Source organism: Lactuca sativa, chromosome 3, assembly GCF_002870075.4.
Source record: "Lactuca sativa cultivar Salinas chromosome 3, Lsat_Salinas_v11, whole genome shotgun sequence".
Classification (NCBI taxonomy): Eukaryota; Viridiplantae; Streptophyta; class Magnoliopsida; order Asterales; family Asteraceae; genus Lactuca; species Lactuca sativa.
Window position 1 is genome coordinate 92,564,783 of NC_056625.2, and position 25,265 is coordinate 92,590,047.

The window sequence follows — 25,265 nt, forward strand, 5'->3', positions numbered from 1 at the left end:
ATATACTCAATAAGTACCAAAACATTTGATAGCGACTCAAATATAAAGACATCATATTCAATTAGTCATATCGAAAGATAATCTTGTTGATCCATTCCATAAGCCAATGTCATTGACCAATTCTGACAATCAAACAAAGTCGAGAGGCATTAGATTTTAAAATGAATTGCCTTAAATACTCTTAGTTTAGTTTGTTTTAAACTTGAGAACTAAAGCAGTATAAGTTTTAATTTGATTTGGTGATTATTATGTGGAGATCTTAATATATGATGGAGTTCAGTCATTTCGATTAGCATATCACTATGTTCTCCTTTTGCATGTTTGGAACCCACTTCCCGAGTATTAATTTACTCAAACGTCCACATCCAGTCATACTCTTGGAAGTAAGTAGTGATTTAAGACTATCGTGAGTATTACTGGATTGTCCATAATGATTGGACATAGCATAGAGATTACGCTAAAACTCATTAGTGCTTAATAAAGATTTAAGTATTGGACCAACCTGCACTTAGAAATTACTTCATGGATTTAGTCAAAAGTAATTCTAAGATGATAATATCCTTTATTCTTCAAACCTAGATACATGTGGGGTTTTGCGCTATGATTCTGTTATGCATTGGTCTACTACAACGTTATCTGTAATTGGTAGTCATAAAGGGTATGTCCATGTATGACACGATTAAATAGACAAAAACTATGTAGTCGAAGTTTATTCGTTCCTTCTGCCTTAGAAAGAGAAGCTATATCTATGGTCCCTTCGATGATTTGGTGCTGACATCTAAAGTGCTTGGCCGAGCCCTGACTGGAATTGATGTATTCAATTTATAAGTCAGATGCAGTCGTCACAAATCTATATCGGGAAACATAATATTCAATTCTGAGATTGACCATTACCCATGTCTCGAATTCATATAGATATCACAGAACAAAGGGATAGTTGATCACTTATCTAAGGGATGAATCTTGATTAGATCAAGAGTTCGATAGTTGCATTGGATGGCCAACTCTCTGTTGATTATAGGAGATGTATTGGTCCTCGTATAATTGATGACTTGTCCATGTGGGAGATTGTTGGAATAGTGTCCATGGTCATTAACTAATGGTAATATCTCTAATAATAACAGGGTCCTTTTGGATTGCCCTCAAGACCCAAATTGAGTAGAATAAATAAAGGATAAATTGGTTTATTAATTATTATGGTTAACAATTAATTAGAAACTAATTACAAATACATTTTGAGAATTAAGTAACAGTTTAATTAATTAAAAGGTTGAGTATTCATTAATCGATATTCGGTTAATCAGGAATGATCAAGAACCCTTATGGGATTAGGGTTGGATGAAAATCACTTCATCCCACATGGGAAAGGATTGAAATTTCGTGGTTATGCTCCCCTCCCACATGGGAAACAGTACAAAACCCAGGAAGGGATCCAAGGCTATAAATAGGGCCTTAGGGATTTCAATCCTCCTTGCACCTTGGATTGAAGTTTCGCCAACCCTTATTCCTCCCCCTCTTAGGAAAGATTTCTAAACCATCTTTGGGTTTGAAATTGACCCTTCTCCTAGTTATTTTTATTCCACTCTTTGGTGTCATTGGGCGTGATACCATTAGAAGGATTCTGGTTTTGGACCTCTCATCCAAGCAACTATGTGGAGGATCAAGATCTCAAGCATGCAGATCAAGGGCTACATAAGAGTTATGTTTTCTTCCTTATGTTTTTGTTTTCTAGAGTTGATGTAATTTGCATGAAACCATAGATCCATAGGTTGCGTGTACACTTAGGTACATCATAGTGTCGATTTTTCCGCTACCCAGTTTAAAATGTATTTGATGCGTTGAAAAACCAACATAAACAATATATGTTAAGTATTATAGTGTTATTATAATACCTTTTAAATACTTGCGGTACGGGGAACCTGGTTTGAAGGGCCGCATAGAGTTGTTGGATTTCAGAACAACTTAAATACCAAAATGTTCCAGCCCTCCGGTGTTTCACGTCTTTCCCCTGTCTCTACAAAGTGGTTAAAAAGGATTATTTCACACTTATATAATACAAGAAAACAATATTATTTAGACTAATAAGTAGTCGCAATGAATATTAAACTAAGATCTTGTGATAATGACACTAGGATTCGTCGAACGAAAATAACATTATTAGAAGCAAAGCGCTGCCCGAGTTTGGAATCGTCACTTTAACAAGTGAGTGCATGGTTACTATCATATTACACATAGATATAAATTATTTAAAATAAATTATGTGATATATGTGCATATTATCTGTGCTCTTGATATCTATGGTGGATGCACGTTGTATACATGTTTTTACTTGATTTAAACTGTAAATGTATTTTATACTTATCATTATGTTAGGAAAGATGGATAGATGAAATAGATGATGAGCGATGACATAAAATGAAGAGAGGTCTCGATGTTTAAGATGATCCAGTCATCTAGCAGAGTATGGATAACGACCACTGACTATTCTAGACAGTCTAGTGGAGCGCTGGCAGGCTAACAACCTGGAGGTGTTTTTAAACTAGGTACTCACCAGGTGTACTCCATCCCCCTCATGGTTTCCTTTTTGACATATATTGCTGAGGAATCCCCTATGCAGTGCTGTCACCAGGATGAAAAAATCCTTAGGCTAGGTCCCATAATTTAAATGCTTTAGAGACAGAAAGTGAGGAAACGGGAACGAGTAATCGAGTGGATTGATTGATGAAATTAATAAACTTAATTATTGTGGGTTAAAAGCCCTATTTGCTCACCAGGCTCTGAAGTCTAACCCACTCAATTTCTTGCATTATAGGTAGTGGCAAAAGAGCACATGACTGTTGATCTGATGAGAGATCTATGAATTATAGGCCATTAGATTAATAGATGTTGTAAGGCCTATACTATTTCTATTTATGCTTATGTACTGTATTGACAATGACATCCCAACATTTTTTAATATAATGAAAACACATTCTTTCGCGAATGCTTTGATAGTTTACTTATCATATTTTTGGGAACAAATTCTACAACATATTTCTTCAAAAGTATACTTTGAGTTTCAAATAAAACATAAATAAATCGGTCTTTTCTGTCCATGAAAATGGGGATGCCACATTGATGATATGCTCATTACATACAAGGACATGGTTGGAATAAATGAGTTTGAGATGAGGAGTTTAGGAGCTACAAAGAAGATAATTGTAATGGAGATTTGAAGGGATCAAAGAGCAGGGCGGTTGTGTATTTCTCAACGAAAGGACATTTAGAAAGTCTTGCAGGCATTCTACCTTTACCAATCCAAACTAGTTAGAACTTCTTTTACAGCACACTTTAAGCTTTGTCCAAGTACTATGCCCACAACTAATGAAGAAAGGAAATAAATGAGCAGGGTTCCATACTCTAATGTTGTTGGATGTTACGTGTACGCTATGGTCTATAATAGACCTGACTTGACTCATTTAGTTAGTGTAGTAAGTAGGTTTATGAGCAATCATGGAAAGACACACTGGTAATTAGTCAAGTGGATCTTGTGATACTTTAAGAGAATGCTAAATGTTTTATTGGTGTATGGAGCTAATACTAAAAGTGACTTGGTTGGATATGTAGATTCATACTATGGTGTTTTATTGAATCGTAGGTCATGTGTATTTTCACCTTTTTCGGATGTGCCATCAGTTGATAGTCAACATTACAAGATATTGTTGCTTTGTCTACAATGGAATTAGAGTACATGTCTATGAATTAAGCAATAAAGGAAGATATATGGTTGTACACTCTTATTCGTAGTCTTGGTCTGAAGACATAGAAGCCTATCTTAAACTGTAACAGTCAGAGTGCACTAAATCCTGCAAAAATCATATATATCATGAGAATATGAAGAACATCGATGTTAGTTTGAATTTTATTCATGACATTTTCGAAATAGACAAGTACTTTATACTGAAGATAAATACCAAGTGAACCCAACATATATACTGAGAAAGCTATTGTCCATAGAGAAGTTCAAGCATTGCTTGGACTTGGTTGATGTTCGTATGAGTTAGGTCCCTTCGGGGATGGAAGGCATGAAAGGATAGGAGATTCTTGTTTAAGTTGGAGTTTAATGGATACTAAAGTCATGTTGGAGATTGTTAAATATGACTTGAGTATTTGGAGTATTCGCATGTAGCATTTAAGTTCACTGGAGAACTTTGAACTCAATGGAGCACTAAGGGTTCATGGATCATGTGACAAAGGAACAGATCATTTGATCAGAGAATTGATCATCTGACAAAGGACGGATCATGTGACAAGGGAACGAATCTTCTAAAAGGGTGTCGTATAGAGCAACTATGAGTGGAATGGAGCATCTTGGTGCATGGTTGCACCATCTATGATCAAGATGCGCCATATTTTTCTTGGATGTGCCACTTAGAAGACAAGGTGCGCCATTGAGAATCATGATGCACCATTCCTTAATCAAATGTGCCCTCATACTTGGATGCACCACTTAGAAGACAAGGTGCGACATTGAGAATCATGATGCACCATTCCTTAATCAAGTTCACCGTCTATAGCCTAGATGCATAATTATTAAAGCTAAATGTGCCATTATGCACAGGGTGCGCCAACTTGGAGTCCAGATGAACCATTTGAGATGGAGACGTGACAACATTGAAAAGGATGCACCACCCAGAGGATGAGCGATCTCTTAATCAAAATGCGCCATCTACATGACCGATGCACCATCTTGATGAAATGATGCACCATTTGGTTCCTTGATGTGCCATGGTACACTTGATGAGCAACTTATGTTGTGATGTCCCCTATGATGCTCAAGATTGTTCAAGGATGCTCAGAAGTTGAAGATGCTGAAGGATTATTTCTTTATGCTCCATTATGGTGGTTGGCGTGCCATGGTGATCTTGATGTGCCACTCTTGTGTCATGACGAGCCACTATAGATCATGACACTCCATCATGTATGTTGTTGATGTTCATGCAATGTATATCAACGATGAAGGTTCCATAAGCTATTGTATGGTGGATTGTGATTGGTTGACACCATTCATCCACATATGGACCAATGGGCTTGGCCGATTATGGTTTTAGGTCTGATCCCTTCAATATAAATTAGGATGCTTGCTAGTCATTGTTTGTGTCTTGAATTCTAAAGTGATAGACAAATCTTTGTTGAATTATTCTCGTAACCTCTGTTTGAGAGCTCATAAATAAAGAATACTCCCTTTCTTCCGGTGGACGTAGGTCACCTTGACCAAACCATGTAAATAATGTGTCTTGTGTTCTTTTGGTTTTGCTCGTTTTCCTCTTTACTTCCTAACGATTCCTTTCTAAGATGATTAATTCCTTTTTCAAATGATCCATTCACTTCATAGGTGCTCTATGCACTTTTAAGTCCTCCATTAAACTCAAAATGCTCCATTGAATTCCAAGTGCACCATTAAACCCAAATGCTACATGAGAATGCTTCAAATGCTCAAGTCACATTTAACATAGTGTTTTTTGAAACTCGCTACAAAGGATTTGGTGTTTTTGATCATCTGAGTAAACTGAACGATAAAGTATCGATTACTTCAACCAACCCAAAATGGAATCACATTGATTCCATTATAAATATGTGCATATATGAAACCATCTCCTAGTTTCTCCTTCAGACGATTCTTAAGAAAATGCCATTACTAGACATGTATAGATAAGCTTTATGATCTTTCTTGATAATAAAGATGAAAATGTCATTTAATTAGATAATGAATTTCAAAATATTAATATTAGGGATTTGACTATTACCGATTACTACAATCTCATCTAAACTATTATTGGCATACTTAACAACAATGATGTGACTATTTCGGATAAAAACGTTGTCACTTACACCATCAACGGGCTATCCCCTAAATTTTACTACGTTGTCTGTTTAATTCTTCGTTGATCTAATATTTTTGTTTGTTAGAAACTTTTTCCATTCTTTTACTAAAAGAACAAAGGATAAATTAGGTTAGAACTAGCTTGTTTAAACGTCCCACTTAGATCATTCTTCGTCTTCAAAAACTTTAAATACTTATCATACAAGCAACAATCATGTTTCTTGTGGAGGATTTCAACGTGATAACAGATATAGAAAAAAAAAAGCGACTATGTAACAGGAGGACATGGTGGCTATGTCACAATACAATACCCTGTAAGGTGTGGGTTTGGGATGGTGTCTCTGGGTATATCCCATCAGACAATTATAGTTGCCTAATGCACTTTTGGGCCGTTTTTCTTTAAATAGGGCCTGCTACCAATGCCAACACCTACCCATCATTTTGTCGGGCCTTGTTAGTATCCATTTTAGTCTACTAGCTGGACAGGGGCGAACGCAAGGTTGCATGGGAAAGTTAGAGGTTGAATGGTAGTAGAAAAAATAAAATTTTCGAACAATTTCAACTGCGGCCGGAAAAGTTAGGGGTTGCCGGTGTCACCGTGGACCACCCCTAGGTCCGCCCCTGTAGCTGGACCACTCAACCTTATTATGACCAATTGACACCTCCTCCATCCATTTTGGCCCATAAGCCTCCGTTCCACATATATTTGACCCAATAGTAACTTCCTACGACCCACATACTACTGAGAATGCCTCTAATAACCAAACATTCCTCTTGTCCTAAAGTCTTGGATTGGCCTAATGGATCTGGATCAAAAAATTGGTTCAAGAACAACATACCACTCTTCTGAAAATGCTCAATTAAGTGAAATTAAATAATATGGGCAACAAGTGATGGTACATAAACTATAGTGCAACCTCCTATCTTCATGTCGATGCAAGTATACAAAAAACGGTTAATGATAATTTCTTGCCTTCTTTTATATTAGTTAGTGATGCTTCACTAATTTCTGTAAAAATTGCGGGAAATTCCACTCTTACTCTATCACATCCTTACCCTCCTCTATCTCCATCAAATTCTTATTACTCGATATATTATTAAAAAAATTAATTTGTGTTCGTCGTTTCACTCATGAAACTAAATGTTTTATCAAATTTGATGCTTTTGGATTTTTTGTGAAGGATTATTAGACAAGATAACCTCTTCTACAATGTGATAGATCAAACGACCTTATTCCGTAATGCGTCTAACTCAAAAAGCTCTCTTTTCCGTTGGCATCAACACCTCGGTTATCCTGATCATTATATTTTCAAACATTTAGTTTCTAGCTATTTGATTCCTTGTAGGTACTCAAAAAGTTCCAGTAATTTCATGCATGTAAATTAGGAAAACAATTCATTTACTATTTAATTTATCTAATTATGCGGCAACTAATCTGTTCCAAATTATCCATTCTAATTAACGGGATTCTCTATTTTAAAGTAGGGATTTTCTAATATGTGCCATAAGGGCACATATAAGAAGTATTAATTAATCACAATTATTACCATAATTAGATGTTAAGCACATTAATTATAAGAAATATTACCATAATTAAATATAAAATTCATTAATAATCTCCATAATTAATGCATTTCACATTTAATTATGGTAATAATTGTGATTAATTAATACTTCTTATATGTGCCCTTAGGGCACATATTAGAAAATCCCTTTAAAGTATAATTGAAATTAAATATTATGTTGTATTTCTTGATCATGTTAAGCATTTTATTTTGGTCCACCCCTTCATGTAAAATCAAACGTTTTCTAAAAAAATTTACTTTCGTAATCATGTAAAAAAGCAATTCCATTATGACATCAAAGCTTCAAATATGATAATGGTGGAGAATATGATAATTGATAAATCTTAATTTTATAACATATGTTATTCTCATGGAATGCATATCCATTTTTCATGCTTACATAGGGCTGTAAATGAACCGTACAAAAACGAACAAGGGATTATTCATGCTCGTCCGTTTAAGTTGGTCGAACAACGAATGAATACGAACGGATAAAAAAACGATTTTTCTTGTTCATGTTCATTCGTTTAACAAATTACCTTGTTCATGTTTGCTCGTTTATGTTCGTGAATATGCTAAATGAACATAAACGCACAAAGATAAACAAACAAAATTAAACATATATTAACGTAAATAAACATATAATATAGTAATGTAATAAAAATCAATTCAACATATATGAACATGAATAAACTTAAACGTACATAAACAGATAACATAAACGAATGTTCGCAAATATAAATGAATGAACCAGACAATTTGTCATGTTCTTTCCTTTAACAAAACGAATGGGAATGTGTGTTCATGGTTGTTCATTTATTAAATAAATGAAAGTAAATGAAATTCCCGCCAAACGGTTCACCAAACTTTTGGTTCGTTTATAGGCCTACGCTCACATACTTCGTATGATCACCAACATTAGTGTTTGTACCCGTCTATTTCAAGTTTATCTTCTGATCACGTACATGGTTGAAGCTCTTCATATGGGTAGCGATTTTTTAAACATACTCTCATTTACCTAATTTGAAAATGACACTACTTACCATGATCTATTGCATAAGATAACCATCCGACAACCACTTACAAGTGTTCGAGTGTCTATACTACCCTCAAATCACAACTCCTCACAAACTCACTACACAAAATATTTCATGTGTATACCTCGGTTATCAATCTAATGATCATATACACTGACTACTTAATCTCGTCAGCTTAAGTATCATCATATCGCATCATGTAACATTCAGTAAAACCATCTTCCCATTCGACTCTATAACACCTAATCACCCTCCCGCATAAGCTTTCTTAGAATTCATGGAAACGTAAAACATTCCAATTCGAACACATAATATGAATTAAATGGATAGTAATTTCCCACAAACATATATTATGGTCTCCACTTAATAATCATTACTTCATTTTTAAATATCATGATGTATTAGTTCAACCTATCAATCAACTAATATTTACTATGTTCTCTATACATCAAAATTTAAACAATTGATTGTAAGAGTTCTAGATTGATTAGGTCTACAACTTGGTGTTACCAAATATTCCATTTCAAAGTCACTCTTAAGTGTCTATCAATCTTGAGTATGCAATTTATGTGTTAGCGTGAAAATGTATTAAAAGATTTTGGATGAAATCCTTTATTCACATTGTACTCCCTACATCTTCACTAGCTAGAACATATTCAAACTCAACTGTTGATTTTTAACTATGTCTAACTTGTTACTCCTGCAAGTTACTATTATTCAATTTTGAATGAATACATGTCTTGAGTTTGAACAAGAATGATTTATGTTATTGTGGAATTGCCATTTAACTTATCATACTAATCTTTGCCTCAAGAATCAAGACAACTTTCTAGAACTTGAGATTGGTCTTGATTAATTTTCCTTTTGGTCTTGTAGAATAACCATGTTATCATCTCAAAATGATTGTATCATATGAGATAAAGTATTCTTACATAACATCTATGCCTATTAAATAGAGATAGTTATAGAGTCATCTTAGAGGAACTAGGACACTAAGTTTAGCTCAGTTCTAAAACTTTCAAAATCCATTTTTTTTAACTATACCTAAGTGTTATCTATATATTCTTTGGCTTAACCAATTTATCCCTTTATGATCTATCTCTATAGATATTTCATGTTTTCATAAACCAATTTCCTAGCCAAGGTTTAATACATCGCTTAAGTAGGGACATTATTATTCATGAGATTTGAATATCACTCCCGCACAGTTGTGACATTGTTTTAAGCTTCTCTTTCACTCTTGACAAAATCTAACCTATTTGATTTTCTAAACATAAATATGACTCATACCTTCTATATGCTTGTTTTATTCCATTAATATCCATTTAAATCTCACACATTTAGGGATGTACAAAAACTCTTAGGCGGTTCCATTGATACGTCCTAAGTGAATGTTTCATTACTGATAACAGTTTTATGTCCGACTGTTACACCGAAACTTGCTTTTAAGCCTGTTTTAATAATGGAAGTAGTCTATGTAAACTCATTCCATGTGTGTCTTTACTATTAAATACTCTAATAGTCAACATTAGTTAGCAATTTTGATCATTCAAGTTCATACTTGATTATCATGCATCAAATGCATCTATTATGGTCTTTTTTGTTTATCGTTTTTGAAAGATTAGCATATTCACAATGATATTCCATTGTCTTATTATCATATTATATTTATAAATCACATCTTCTTGATGTGTCACATGCTCTATCAATATTTTGGATATTAATTATGTACATATCACGTTTTTTAATAACACGTTGTTTAAGTTCAACAAGTTTCAACATCTCTTGTTGAGTACGAGTGCCAACATTTGGTTTTATTATTGACTAATGGAACTTTAAAGATTAATCAGGCTCCTAATGTTTTTTGGATGTCTATTTCTTTAATGAAGAATAACTATCTTTTTAAGCAACATGACTTTGTTTTCAATTGTATACTAAATTAATAGACAATGTCACTTTGATATGGGTTTAAGTCTTCCCACCCAAACCACTTTCTAAAATCTTGTTGAATATCCATCAACCACTTTCTTAATCAAGGAAGTGTGAGGTATAACTTCTTTTTATATCATTTAAAGATATGATGATCCGTTCCCAAACATTGTTTCCTACCACATTATTTTCTCTAACCAAAACACCCAATTGCAATCGTCTATATAGATAATCACTTTTAGCCACAAAGCATTATCTTCGTTCACAAAACTCCATCTCTATTTTTGTAAAAAAAAAAAAAGCAACATTAAAATTCCCCTGGATTCCAATAACAATACCTCATTTATGTTTCGACGCGAAAAAAAATCCCATTTAATCCATGATGTTAGGTAAAAAGTTCTCCATTAGATGGCTACTAAAGGCTTAGCTTGAGAAGACCCACTTGCATATGTGAGATTGGAGCCTTGTGACATGTGAGAGAGAGAGAGAAAGAGAGACTTGTTATCACGTCAATAAGTAGTGGGTTGCATACCACTATTAGAGTGTTCTTGAAAAATGTAACATTGAGAGTCTTAGTGTGAGCTATTTATTTGTCTAGATCTAGCTTATACTTTTTATAACACCTTTCATAATCAAAATGCATCTATTAGACACCCAAATCACCATGTTCATTGTGCTCTTTACAATTCTGCATGACAAATCTAATTATTCATCTCACTACAATTGGTATCAGAGTGAGTCTTTGAAGATTAAAGTGATTTTTGAAGAAACAAATCTTGATTTGGCAACAATCAACACAATTTGAACGATCTATGGCAAGTCTCTCTTAATCTCTCATAATATCTTAAAATCATGCTTATGTTATTGATTTTTGATCATTTTGACACATTGGATCAAATTTGTTTCAACCCAATTTTTATGATCCAATAAAATTTTTCAATAAATCAAGACCAAAACCAAAATTCCAATCTACTACTGGTCATCCGATTCATATTTCATAAGCCCAATCCGATCCTATTTTATTATTTTTGATCAAATTTTCATGTATAATTATTCATTTGAGCCAAGTCGTTTTTTATTCATTACTGATCCTTACCAATGTCGAGCCCAAATTCATTTACCGTTCATTCAAGTGCAAAATCTTGATCCAATAATTCAAGTATTTGATTCTCTTGTCTCGCTTCATACTTAATTCGACTAATTTCACAATAGAAACTCAAAATTGATTCCAATCAATTAGTCATTTATCAAATCCAATCGACTTCTCTTTTCATGTAGGCATATGTCGTTCGATTTTGTATACCTAACTTCATAGATACGAGCTTAAAATGTTTGATTTGCATAGCTTGTTTGTCAAATAGATAATTTTTTTTCTTGTGAATCAAACTTGTTTTCTAATTGATATATTTTGGTGCAATTCATTCACTTTTTGATTCAATTCTTCAAATGATTTACTTAGAGAAATTCAGCAGTGTTGTTGATGAATCAAAATATCAATATTTTTTAGTTCTAGTGATGAACTGATGTAGATGAATCTGATTTGGGTTGATAATGAAAAAGTTATTTGAAATTGGACATGGAGATGATGAAATGTGTTTGAATTTCAAAGATGAAGAACGAAAGATTTTGATTGAATAGATATGTTTAATCATAAAATCAATATAGAGATAACGGATTTGGTGTTCATCGAGGTCAAACAAAAAGTAAAAAATTGTGTTCATCGGAATGGTGAAAATTGCTTTCACCTGCAGATCATAATGAAAGCTGTTCTAGCTTGGATTTGATTTTAGCATTCACTTGAGGCAGAATTGTTGGAGATACTATCCAATTGTGATGAAATGAAATCGATGGTCGAAAGTTTTTGGTAGAAAAAGTCTTCGGTTTTGCTAATAAAGATTAAAGTCAAAACGATTTTGATAGTCAAATGGAAAGTCAAAGTTGGATTTTGATGCATTCTAGTTTCGATACATAATCAAGAGTCACCGAAGGAACATGTATTTCATACTTTTGATGGTAGTATACGAAAGTCTCTTGAGAATTGACTGTGAATGGACGAACTTGTATTTTTGATTAATGAAACGAATGTCTACTAGGTCTTGGATTTCAACTGTAAACTGGGTTTGATAATCGAAGAATATCGAGAAGAAGTATACAGTGGCTGTCATTTGGATTCGCGTTGAATCTATTCACATGTTGATAATGAATGATATGGGTTTAAGTCGATTGGCTAGATATTGGATGACGTCGAAAGTCTCGATTGTGAGGGTTGAATTGATTTTATAATCGAAAGTGTATTCTCAATTGCAATTGGATTCATATTGAGATTAACAATCGCAACTTAGATTGTATGGGTGAAAGTTCAAAGGGTTGTGGAATCGGTAGTTGGACTTTTGAGTCAAATTTAAAGGATATAGATATGAGGATCGAAAGTCAAGTTTGGAGATTATCAGTTGGAACATGTTTCTGTGAGGAAGGAAAGGAGGGTTTCGACTTTGAATGGCTGATATTAAGGTCAATAGTCGAAAATCTTGGGATGGGATCGAAACGTCGGGTCGAAACTTGGAACCTGAAGTGGAAAATTGTTTTACCAATATTGGAATTAAAAGTTCAATGGCACTTAGTATTGAAACTGATTATGCTCGAGTCGAAATTTGTTGACGAGAGCTCGAGTCGCAATTGGATTTGAGGGCCTGGTAACGAAAAGTGAACTTTCAAGTCGAAAGTTGGAAATGGGAATGTCGAAAGTGAAGATTTTGACTTAAGTTGCCTGCGTACGTGCATACCTGCATCTGAAATTAGGGAAGGCAACAAAGGTTTCGAATTTAGTCCATGCAACTTAAGAATTTTGACACTTTTTACCCATAAAGCAAAAAATTTCATTTTTCAAGATTTATTTTGGAATTTTCAAGAAGTGGTGATTTTTGAAAGTATTTTTCTGCAATATGAACTATTTTGTTCATTTCCGAGTCAAAGGTGGTCTGCGAAGTGAAGATTTCAAAAATTTGTGATATTTTTTGGATTTTCTCGGATTTGTGTAAAATGTTTATGCTACATGCCAAGGAGGAATTTTGCATAGAAAATTTCAAATTGAGCATTTTTTTCATTCCCTTTTGGGTTTTATAATCATATTTTGATTATAAAAATGGGGAGAGATTTGAATATCAGAATTTGAAAATTTTGGATTTTCATATTAGGCGAATTTGAAGACCAATTTGACCTTGAGAAGGAAAGTTTATGAAGTGAATCGAATTGGAAATTCAGAAGTGGTTTGGGTTTTTCCCGGTTCATGAAGGGGTTGGACATAATGAAGCTTGTTGGGGTATGTTTTTACGCTTAAAGTTGAGTAATTGATTTGTGGACATTTGGATACTCCAAATTACCTTTTGATTCTCGGATTGTAATGTCTCGCACTCTAGAACCCAGATTGGAAAGTCATTGAAGACTTGAAGATTCGATGCTCATTTCTACATTTGTCACACTTGAGGTTTCGTTCGTGAAGTTGCTCTTTTTGGAGATTGAAGTCGAGTCATCCATTCCTAACTTTGCGGGGGAGAATGGTGGGTATAAAGTTCTCCATTAGATGACTAGTGAAGGATTGGCTTAAGAAGACCCACTTGCACATGTGGGATTGGAGCCTTGTGACATGTGTGTGTATGTGAGAGAGAGAGAGATAGAGATAGAGAGAGAGAGAAGAGAGAGAGAGAGAGAGACTTGTTAGCACCTCTATAAATAGTGGGTTGCATACCATTATCAGAGTGTGCTTGAGAGATGTAACATTGATAGTGTTAGTGTGAGCTTTTTATTTGTCTAGATCGAGCTTATACTTTTTTGTAACACCTTTCATAATGAAATGCATCTCTTAGACACCCAAATCAACATGTTTATTGTGTTCTTTACAATTATGCATGTCAAATCAAATTGTTCGTCTCATTACACATGATATCTTCTAATTAATGCCATCACTACCTCAAAAAATCGAGACTTCGAGGACTCCAAGTAGTTCTTCACGGAAATTGGACATATAATACATACCCATTTCCCCCAATGTTGACTTTAACAACATAGAACGAGAACCAACTGAAACTAATCAAATTTTCCAATTTGACAACTTACTTTCAAACCGTTGCAAAAAAGTTTTCCACCCCTCAGTTCTAGCCATATCTATAGCAATAGGCCTTCCAAGATATAGAAAAGGAAGTGTACCTACTTTACATGCCATAAGAGTCGTCACATGCTCCACCGCTTGGAAATCAACTCCTATGCTAAAAAGATTGGACTTATGCAAATTGATCTTTAGTCTAAACACTAAATAATTAAAAGAATCTGAGTACATGTACTACATTTTGGATGTTCTCTTGCATCCAATCTCCCATGAACAAAACATTATCTGCATAAAAAAGATGTGAAATATAGAAATCACGAGACCCCACTTTCGCTCCCATAAGAAAATTAGCATGCAATGCATCTAAAATTGACACATTCAACCATTTCATAACAATCATGAACAAAAAAAAAATGACATTAGATCTCCCTATCTCAACCATCTCTCCAAAGATAATTCTTTAGTCGGACTCGTTTGAAACTCTAGTTGAAGACAAACATGCCATAACCCAACCTCTCCATTCCTAATCAAAACCCACGACCTCTCGTATGATGTAGGGATTATTCACTTTTACATTACCCTCTACCACTCTATGCCTCTTTTTGGCCCCTCTTCGCCATACAATTGTAAGACATTTTCAATTTTTTTAATCACTTAATCTTTGGAATTTAGGTTAACAATATAGTTTGTGTTAGTAACAATCTTACCCAATAACAAAATTTTTAGATCATGTTAATTTTATAAGAAGTGATTCATACACAACAATTCTTCTCCATATACAACGTTTTGTACTTAATAGAGTTGTACAATACAACATTTTAAAATATAAATTATTGTATATGGAGGAATAAGTTAAATCGGTTAAATTAAATATAAACGAGTTGGAAGTTTGTATTTACCATGGACAATTTCATTAATAGAGATGCTATTACATTAATGCATTGTTGCCTAAATCATTTAGCTAAAACATCGTTATCATGAAAAATTTGAACCTTGAAAAAATGGAAATACATGACTCAATAATGCATAATGTCTTTATATTAAATAGTTTTCTTCAAAGAGCTTCTAGCTCAGCGGTATCAGGTGGTGCCTTTCCTTTTTGAGGTCGAGGGTTCAAGTCCTGTTGTGGACATAGGTGGAATTAAGTGTTAGTTTAGGAGTAGATTATAATATTTGTATTTGCTGGTTAAAAAAAATAGTTTTCTTCAATTAATAAAGCTTTTATGACTTGATAACTAAACAAGTTATCTTCTAAACGCGAGTTATTTGGAAATGATACGTAGGTAATAATTATTCTCCATTAGACGTAAGACCTGTATATTATACGGATTTATTAAAATTAAAAATTTTATATTAAGATATAAATGTTAAATATTTTTAACCCCTACTTCATCTCAAAGTTTAATAAAATATATTTTATTATATCTCAATTTTGACAATATTGTTTTATAATATTTCATTATTTTAATATAAGTAACAAATAAATCATAATAAATGTTTTTAGTGGTAGAAAAACAAACTATTTATTATTATATTCATTTTATAGAGAAAAATATATTTATTAATATGTTCATTTTATGGAGAAAAATATATACTTTAATCTATAATAATAGAGATATTAATTAGTTGAATTTATTAATTTTTTTATTAATAAAACAATAAAAATACCACATAATAACATGTATAATTTAAGTAATTCAATAATCTTACATAATAACATATGTCAAAAATGACAATTGACAAAATAATTTTCATTTATTAAGATAGATATATAAAATTTTTGTACATATCTAAAACATAAATATGGACAAACATGGTAAAATATATCTATTTTGATAAAATACGTGCTCGCATTAAAACTAATGTATAGGAATTTAATTAACTAAATAGAATTATGACATACGATGACAACACTATTTATAAAGTTGAAACAATGATTTGACGTATCAATAGTTGGACTCCAATTGTTCCCACTTGGACAAAACAAAACAAAGCTCATTTTAATGTGAAATGTTACGCGAACAACTATTATAATGCAACATGTACACATAAAATTATTTCATAAAACTATTTTTTTAAAGGTAAATCTAATATAATATACTCATAAACTATTCTATAATTCTATCTATGTGCACGACGACGAAACTCAAAACCCATATCTATTACTAAACTAGAAACCCTTTGATATAAGATAAAACTATTGTAGATAAAAGCATATATACAAAACATCCATTTAGATTGACCCTCAAGTTGATTTAAGTGTTTTGAATTAAGAAAAAGGGTAAAATGTTTGGAACCTTGTGATTTTGGGTAGATCTGCACAAATGACTATACAGTGACGAGTCTAAAACAGAAACTCACACGGTTCACTATTTAAATTAAACCGATAATATGAAAGAGTAAAAATATTATTATTAGTGGGTTGGGTCGGTAGTGAACAGCGATGACGACCGTGAAGAGTTAAAGTCTTTTCTTTGCTATTTACATCTTCGCTCGTGCGTAATGCTAAGGGGCGACACTTGAATTATGAATCAATATGCACGATTTGGTTTTTTTTTTTTTTTTTTTTTTAAATCTAATTTGAAGTTGTATTAAGTTATTTCTTAATAGGTAATATTCTAAGTGAACTAAATATTTGTGTTATTAGATATAAAAGATGGGCAAAAAAAAAGTCTTACTTTATCTCAATATTTTTGCTAAAGTTGTTCATTCATTAAAAATTTAAGGTATGTCATATATAATTTTTATATATTTTTTGTTACAAAAGAAAAGAACTTAGGTGGGTCAAATGATCGGTGTTGTCATCGACACCTAGTTAAAAGGTCAAAACCACTATTTATTCATGTCAAAACCACATTTTGGTCAAAATTCAAATTCAAATGACTTTATATATTATTTTATATCAAAACATTATTAAGACCCGTTAAACAATTATATATACGATTCTATTTTTATATATTATTTGAATAAAATATCTTTATTTTATGTTTTCTTTTTCCTTTCAATTTTCATATATATATATATATATATATATATATATATATATATATATATATATATATATATATATATATATATATATATATATATATATATATATATATAGACTTAAAAGGGTAATATATTTTTTGATCTATGTACATTATTAAGTTTTTTTCTCATCCATATTTATCCATTCAACCTCTTAAACTGTACATATTCAGTGCTTATGAACGCTTACTCCAGGCTAGCCGGTAAAAATGACTTAATAGGGTAATATATTTCTTATTTTGTATACATTTAGTCCTTAATAAGCATAGAAAAAAAACTTATTTTAAAATAAAAAAAATATTAAAGACAAAATATGTACAAAAATATTAAGGACTAAATGTGAATACAATGAGAAATATATTATACTATTAAGTCATTTTCCGGGCTAATTTGGAGTAATCAGTTATAAAGACTGGATCTATACAGTTTAACAAGTTGAATGAATGTGAACGGAAAAAAAACTCAATAACCAAATGTGTAAAAACTTGAAAAAAACCCGATGGTGGTCATATATATGTATGTAAAATACGTAATATGGTATCTTTGGTAAGTACATAATTATGTTACGCAAAATTGATGAGTTCAAATAATTATACAAACAATATATTTTCAAATTTTTTTGAAGTTATATATATATATATATATATATATATATATATATATATATATATATATATATATATATATATATATATATATATATATAATTTAATTAAAATAACAATATAAAATGAAAAAATGTAAAAAAGTTTTTTTATGGCAAAAAGGACTATGACGTGCAAATTTTAATACCACGGAAGCTAATGTCTAAAAGTGTTAATTATTCCGTTTGTTTTGAAAAATATAGGACCAATCGTGTAATTTTATTTTATAATTATAAATATAGTCAAAAAGTTAATTAGTTTGAACCAAAAAATAAAAATAAACAAAATTATTTATATCATACCACATAAATTACATTAGGTTATCATTATTTAAATAAAGTCAATATATTTTTTTAACATTTATTAAGATTGATTTGACTAAGGTGGTTTTGACCATTATAAATGGTTTCTATTATTGTGCCGATAGAATGCCCGTTCAAGTGACCAGCCTTGGACTTATATATACTTGCCACTCTGACTATATAGGTTGTAGAAATTTATTTATGCCTAATACAACTATACGAAATATTTTTGAGGCCATAATTTGTTAACTGGATGAGATTTTGTTATATTTTACTCGATGTTCTAAATGACATGGGTCGTGTCGCGTAGGGGTCTTGTAGAAACCGAAGCCAAAAAACTTACCCGAACCAAATAAGCTTTAGGTTGTTCGGTTAACAAAATAAAGATATAATTATCTGGTTTAAGTTTTGTTAAAACTTTTATTTATTCAGGTTAACCGAAAAGCTATTAATTAATATTGTTAAATTTTGTTTTTATACATTACTTATAAAAGTTAAAACCCATATTTTTGTTATATTTTGATTTGATTAATCTCTTTTGGTTTAATCATATTCACTACAATTACTAATGAAAGTTGACAGAATCTATTAAGCTCTTATCAATCATCCAATATTCTGTTAGTCCTTTGTGAGCAAATTTGGAAACACCTTTCATATATTTCTTGTCATTGAGACGGATGAACACCATGGCGTGTTTATCTAAAAAATACCTTTCTTTTAGGCTGCAGGGTACGGTGCGGTTTCAGGGAGTGCAGTTTCGCCACATAAGCAGCGAACACTGCCCCCTGGGTGCGGTTTCGTGCGGTTCAAACCGCAGTGCGGCAAAAAATGGCCGCGGCTTGTGATTGGCTGCAGATAATTTGACTGTTTTTTGATTGGGTGGGAAGAAATTAAAGTTTTTATTTATTTATTTATTTTTTAAATGAAGTGTGGCACCACTCCTTGAGTGTGGCAGGGAACCGCACTTTTGTGGTAAAAATGACGTGGCGCTTACGTGACAACGAAGAGAGTACGGTTTCGATGGAACGACACCCTCCGACCTTATAAGTCCATCTAATATTTGTATCACTTGTGCAACAATTCTCTTTGACCACTATCAACACGGCCTTTTGGTCTTGGTTTTGTCAAGACCAATAACTTGACGAACAAGGTCTATGATCTTTGCTTGTTAAGTAGACATTTCATTATGCAACATTTAAATCTTGCAACATATCTTATTTTTAATTTATTTCGTAATTTGTTGTACGTAAAAATTTTGAAATGACAAATTAATAAATGTTTTTTTCTTTATCACAGTGTGTAAGTGAAAAACATTAGCTTAAAAATAAGAAACCGGTTTATCCAACCGACCGAAACGAATAAACCAAAATCTTTTAAAACAAACGTTGTTTATTTATTTAATTTTTAGACAAACTAACAAACTCACTCACTAATCTACTGCTAATAAATCTATACCTTTTGTCTCTAACGAGACTTGAACCCTCTTCGTCTGAGGACATCTTTCCGTCAATTCCTAATACAGCTAGACTATAAGTCATTTGGTAAAAAAAAATATGATTAAACTAAAATTAACCCAGATAGACCAACACCCGGTAATGTCACGTGAAGTTTTATGTCAGAAATGGTCGATAACTAACCAAGATTCTGTCTGTAAATGATGAACGGATCTCGGAGATATATCCGTTGGAAATGAGTTACCCATGCTTTTTTCCGACGGATGTTTTTCTCTGTCGGACTTTATTGGTTACAGGCTTTTCTGGCGGATTACCGATGGAAATAGACCTGGAATACTTCCTTTTTCTAGTGGCTAATCGTCTTAACTCACATATGCTTCTCATGCTTGATATAAATAGATAGCATTTCTCTTATAATGTAAACAATACGAATAATCGAAATCCAGTTGCTCTCTAAATACATTGGCTTTTAGTTTCTCATTTTCCAATTCATTTACGGGTTTCATTTATACAAAAACTTTCTTGAACATGAAATAGGACCTGGTGTAAAGAAGTACACCTACTTTCTATGTGCACTACACTTCTTACGCTTATCCAGCCATTGCACAGTGTAATTAAGTAACAATTACACACTTGATTCTTTTCTAATTTTTCACGATGTCTTTATAGAACAAGTGCGTAAATATAAAATCATAAAACTGCCGAGGAAAATTAATTAACCATCCATGTAAAACATTAAATGTTACTTGTTTGTATTCCCAACTAGATATGCTTAAAAGTCTCAATGACAGATGAGTATGTGCCGACAACTCCTAGTAGAATAGCCAATACTACTAATCCCATAATAACAAAAAAATCGAAACCAAAACTTCTGTACACTTGAAAGATCTTCAGGTAACAAGCACAAGGGAGCAAGAAAGAAACAGAAACCACAAGGGCTGCTCCACTAAGAGATGCTACAGACTCGAATGATGGTAATGTTATAGCTAATACCACTGTACTCGCCAATACACACATCTTTATTGTCGCACTGATTACCTTATTATGTCTGTGTTTCACAGGTAAGTAGTTCTCGATAGCAGAAGCAATTGGCATTATCGTTATAGCATATTTCGCAACCGGACCTGCCAAAATTGTGTATATTGCTACCTTTGCACTAGCTTTCTCGGTTGGTAGGTTTAGCGTTACTTGTGATTGTACATCGTCGCCATAAATAAGGTAACCCAGTATTGCCATTGTCATATATGTGATTGTACAGATCATAAAACTAAGAAGTAGAACCTGAAAATTATTAGAAAAATGTCAAAAACTGTCAAGAGAGATCCAATTCTAACATAGGTCTTATATACCAAACCATAAAATTGATATCTTTCCTCGATCCAGTTTCACCTACAGATGTAAAAGAGGGATCGAGGGTGTTTCGCTTTGACACTAGTAGAGTTTAGGATGTAGACTATTCATTTTCCAATAAACATGCATCCTAAGAAGGAAATGTGTCGTGAAGCGTGTTAGAAGGACACAAGTTTTATCCATTTTGTTTGAGTTTAGTTCTCGTGTTTTGTTTAATTGGATTTGCAGACAGCTAGATAAATCAAAGTGTTGGGAAATCAAATTTGGAAGGAATACCAAGTGCATATTTTTTGTGAATATTTTTAAATAGCGAAACTAATATTGTTATATAGTGCAAACATATAACTTGATTGATTGAATAACAGGTAGATTTGAAGTGATAACTTTATATTCATTTGCTTTCAGATAGCTAGGCTTGAAAACTTACTATTGAAAATTGGCTTTTCTTTTTCATGGAAAGGTAAATGGCAGGGAACATAGCATGAGCTCCATAGCAGAAAGTGTATAGACTAACTGCTGTTGGTAGTCCTTCGAAATTCACAAGGCTCCCCTTCCTATGAAATCCAACCCCAGATGCACCAACACAAAATACACAGATGAGCACTATAAGTGAGGAGAGCACCCCACCTAACGAAAGATATGAGAGAACACTCAGATCACTTAGCCACATAGAAGGCAAGATGATAAGCCCAGCTACAATCACAAACGAGTGCCTTCCATCCATTTTCAAGCTTCCAAACTTGAAACCAAAATGGGGAGAAAGTTTATGTAAATTGTCACCTTCTAGAATCAGTAGACCAGTGGCAACAAGGTAGAGTTCTAAACAGGTGAAAACCAAGGCTATAATTCTTCCCTTTCGACCAAAAGCAATCCCAGCTATATCAGGATAGCTAGTGGCTAAAGGGTTTGATTCCATACAACGGCGGATTAAAAGCCCTGTAAAGAAGGCAGCGAGAGAAATCAAGATCAGGACAACCAAGCTTAGCCAGCCACCTGAAGAGAGTGCATATGGGATTGAGAGAATGCCAATACCTGATGATAAAATAGTTAGTATATTATGATTGGTGTATGCTATTTCATTTTAGCTTGATTGCTAGGCATTATCATTTTCATTAATCACAGGTTTTGATTCTTCATATAACATTTGCATGTGTATATTTGGAACGTAGAAAATCACTGTATCAAAAAAAGTATTCCACATGAGGAACACGAAGGTCAGCAATTAAATGATTCTTGTGACTTGTATCACCTTATGACGTTTGGACCTATAAACATCCCTTATTCCAATCGTTTTACACTCCCAACACTGGCTTCATAAAATTTAAAAAAGATAGAGTAATTACTCAAGGATTGTGTCTATTCTGTGAGCTGAAATGGATAGGCATTATCTTGGCAAGAAGAAACGTGAGTCTTCTAAAACTCATATAGAGAATGTGAAATCTTTAGGAATTCAGCAAGGCTAAACATTAAACATTTTTGCAATTATACCAATCAGGCAACCAAGCGCGCTACGCCCTCAGTGGATCCAAACTAGGGTTTTTATATATTGGTTTACAAAAAACTTTTTCTTTAAATTAATCTTGATCTACGATTGTAAAGGCAAGCATAAAAATATTCTTGACTAATACGCATCATATGAATAGGTAATGCGTGCATACCTGATAAAGCGTTGATGCCATTAATGCATGTCTTGAGAAAATTCGCCTGTCTTCTTGTTGAATGAACAGAATCCATAAGAAAATGTTAGTCTTGTGAAGAAGAACAGGTTCACGTAGAATAGTACTAAGTGAATCGCACCACACATTGGTAGCTAATTCTTACGTTTATATTTAGAAAATGACACTCGCTACAAAAGGAAAGAGAAACAAACTCAGTCAAGTATAACTAACCTCTAACCCCAACAATTCTCGGGAATGTACTTCAAAACAATTTTCATGTATTACGGTCCTATAAAAAGAGTTAATCGTTGTATAGAAAAGAAATGAAACGTAAAATTTATATGTAATTTGATAAAGATACTTGAGTTCTGATCATATATCTATCTAAAAATTAGAAAGGAACTTATATCAAATAATAAAGTAGTCGCTCTGCAACTACATCAATTTCCATCTAACATTACTATCAGAATTTGGTTCTTATTGCTATTAAACTAAATTAAACTAATGAATTCTGTAACATCCAATTATCAGGTATTATCATTTTAGCCCTTAACTTTATCAAAGTTGCATAATTGGTCTCATGTAGTAAAAGTTTTGCGTTTTAGCCCGTACGATAGGCGTACGTGAGGGTACGCGCAGCGTACTCGTGAGATTCAGGATCGCGGAAGCCCTGCTAGTATGTTGGGCGTACGTGTGGTACGCCGGGCATACTAGCCTAGTCCCTAAACCCTAATTTTACGGGTTGCTCCCTATTTAAACCACCTTATGCCTTCCTTGGACATTCCTTATCAACCATCATTCCCTCAAAAACCTAATCTCAAGTATAAGCTTGTTTGTGAGAGTTTGGGAGCTTATTAAGTGGTTTTAGTGCATATTTGTGAAGAAGAAGGCCAGAGAAGAACGAGGTGTTGCTTACAAGCTTGTAAATCCAAAAACTACTCCTCATTGTGCATCTTTTTTAGGTATAAAGTTTATACCTTGATGAGTTTCCTTTTGATCTCCATGGATGAGTTTTATAAGCTCTTTGTCCCAAACTTTGAACCTTTATGAGTTTGGAGCACTCCATAGAATATTAGTTGTCCTTTCATGTATTTTAGGACTTGTAGATTCATAAAAAAATGGTTGTTGGATCTTTTCCTTTGGCCCATGCATGAGTAAAGTGACTTAGAGTGTGATGGAAGTTAAAGTTTATTGCATTGGGTCCTTTCTAGCCATGCAAAGGCTTAAAGTCAACGACTTTATAGGTTAAGACAACCTAGGATGGTTAGATCTGAAATTGGGATAAGTTTCTTAACGGATTAAGACATAAAAGCTCATGAAGTTGGATCAGGAGGAGTACGTCAGGCGTACTCCTGGCTACGCCGCAGGGCGTAGCCAGTCCCGTCCCTGATGAGTCGTTGATCGATTTGTACGCCCTGAATAAGAGAAAGTACGCCCAACATATGCGGTGGGATATTGACTTTCGTTGACTTTTGACCTTTGGTCAGGATGTAGGGTTTTGGACCATGAGAAGGGCAAAATGGCCTTTTAGCCCTTAAGGGACTTAGTTGTGGGATTTGAACTGGTTAGTTGAGTTTTGAACCTTAACTATTAATTAGGTTTAATTATTTTGTTGATTAGGCGGAGTCTAGTTCCAGCAGTTCGGGTGAGAGGTTTATATGTTATCAGTATTAGGTGAGTTTCCTCACTTATTCTTACATGTATGGTAGAATAATTGTATTTTTGGTGACCAACTGGTTCTAACTAATAACTCACATTATGTTGTGTATGTGTGACTAAGACTGTGGATAGTCTCCAGGTTGCTGATAACCCATTGGAGGTGTTGTTGCCCACTAGGACTGCTGATAGTCCTCAGGGTTGTTGATATTGTTAGATTAGTGTCTAAGTCCATAACTATTTTGGTATGTACTTGACCCGCTGGTGCATGGTCTTTTTGGGTTGCCTTCACCAAAGCAACTTGATAGGATGAATTATGGAGAGAAATGATTAAATATGATTTATTAATATATTATGAGAATAATATATTAAAGGAGAAATCATATTGTTTAATTAATATTAGTCAAGAATTAATAAGAATTAAGTTTGTGGCTAAAAGAGATTAATTAAACTTAAGGGACTGGAATTGTAATTATAAGATAATTGCAATTGGGCTATGGATTACCTTATGATATAAGGTTGGACGAATTCTATGGGGAAACCCATTAGAAATCGTCCAAGGCTTATTAAAGAAGGGTCAATGGGCTGCTTAGGGCTTAAGCAGTCAGTTTAGGGTTTCCTAGTTCAAAACCCTAATAGCCTACATCTATTTAAAGGACCCTTAAGCCCCAAAAA

The 25,265-nt window shown here is 33.1% G+C and overlaps 1 long non-coding RNA gene across 1 annotated transcript; it reads left to right on the forward strand.

Moving 5' to 3' along the window:
• The first annotated feature begins 20,230 nt into the window (after positions 1–20,230).
• LOC122197037 (uncharacterized) lies at positions 20,231–22,520 on the forward strand. The gene is made up of 3 exons (XR_006189812.2): positions 20,231–20,900; positions 20,988–21,144; positions 21,737–22,520. It is a non-coding gene; the product is annotated as an uncharacterized LOC122197037 (long non-coding RNA).
• The last annotated feature ends 2,745 nt before the right edge of the window (positions 22,521–25,265 follow it).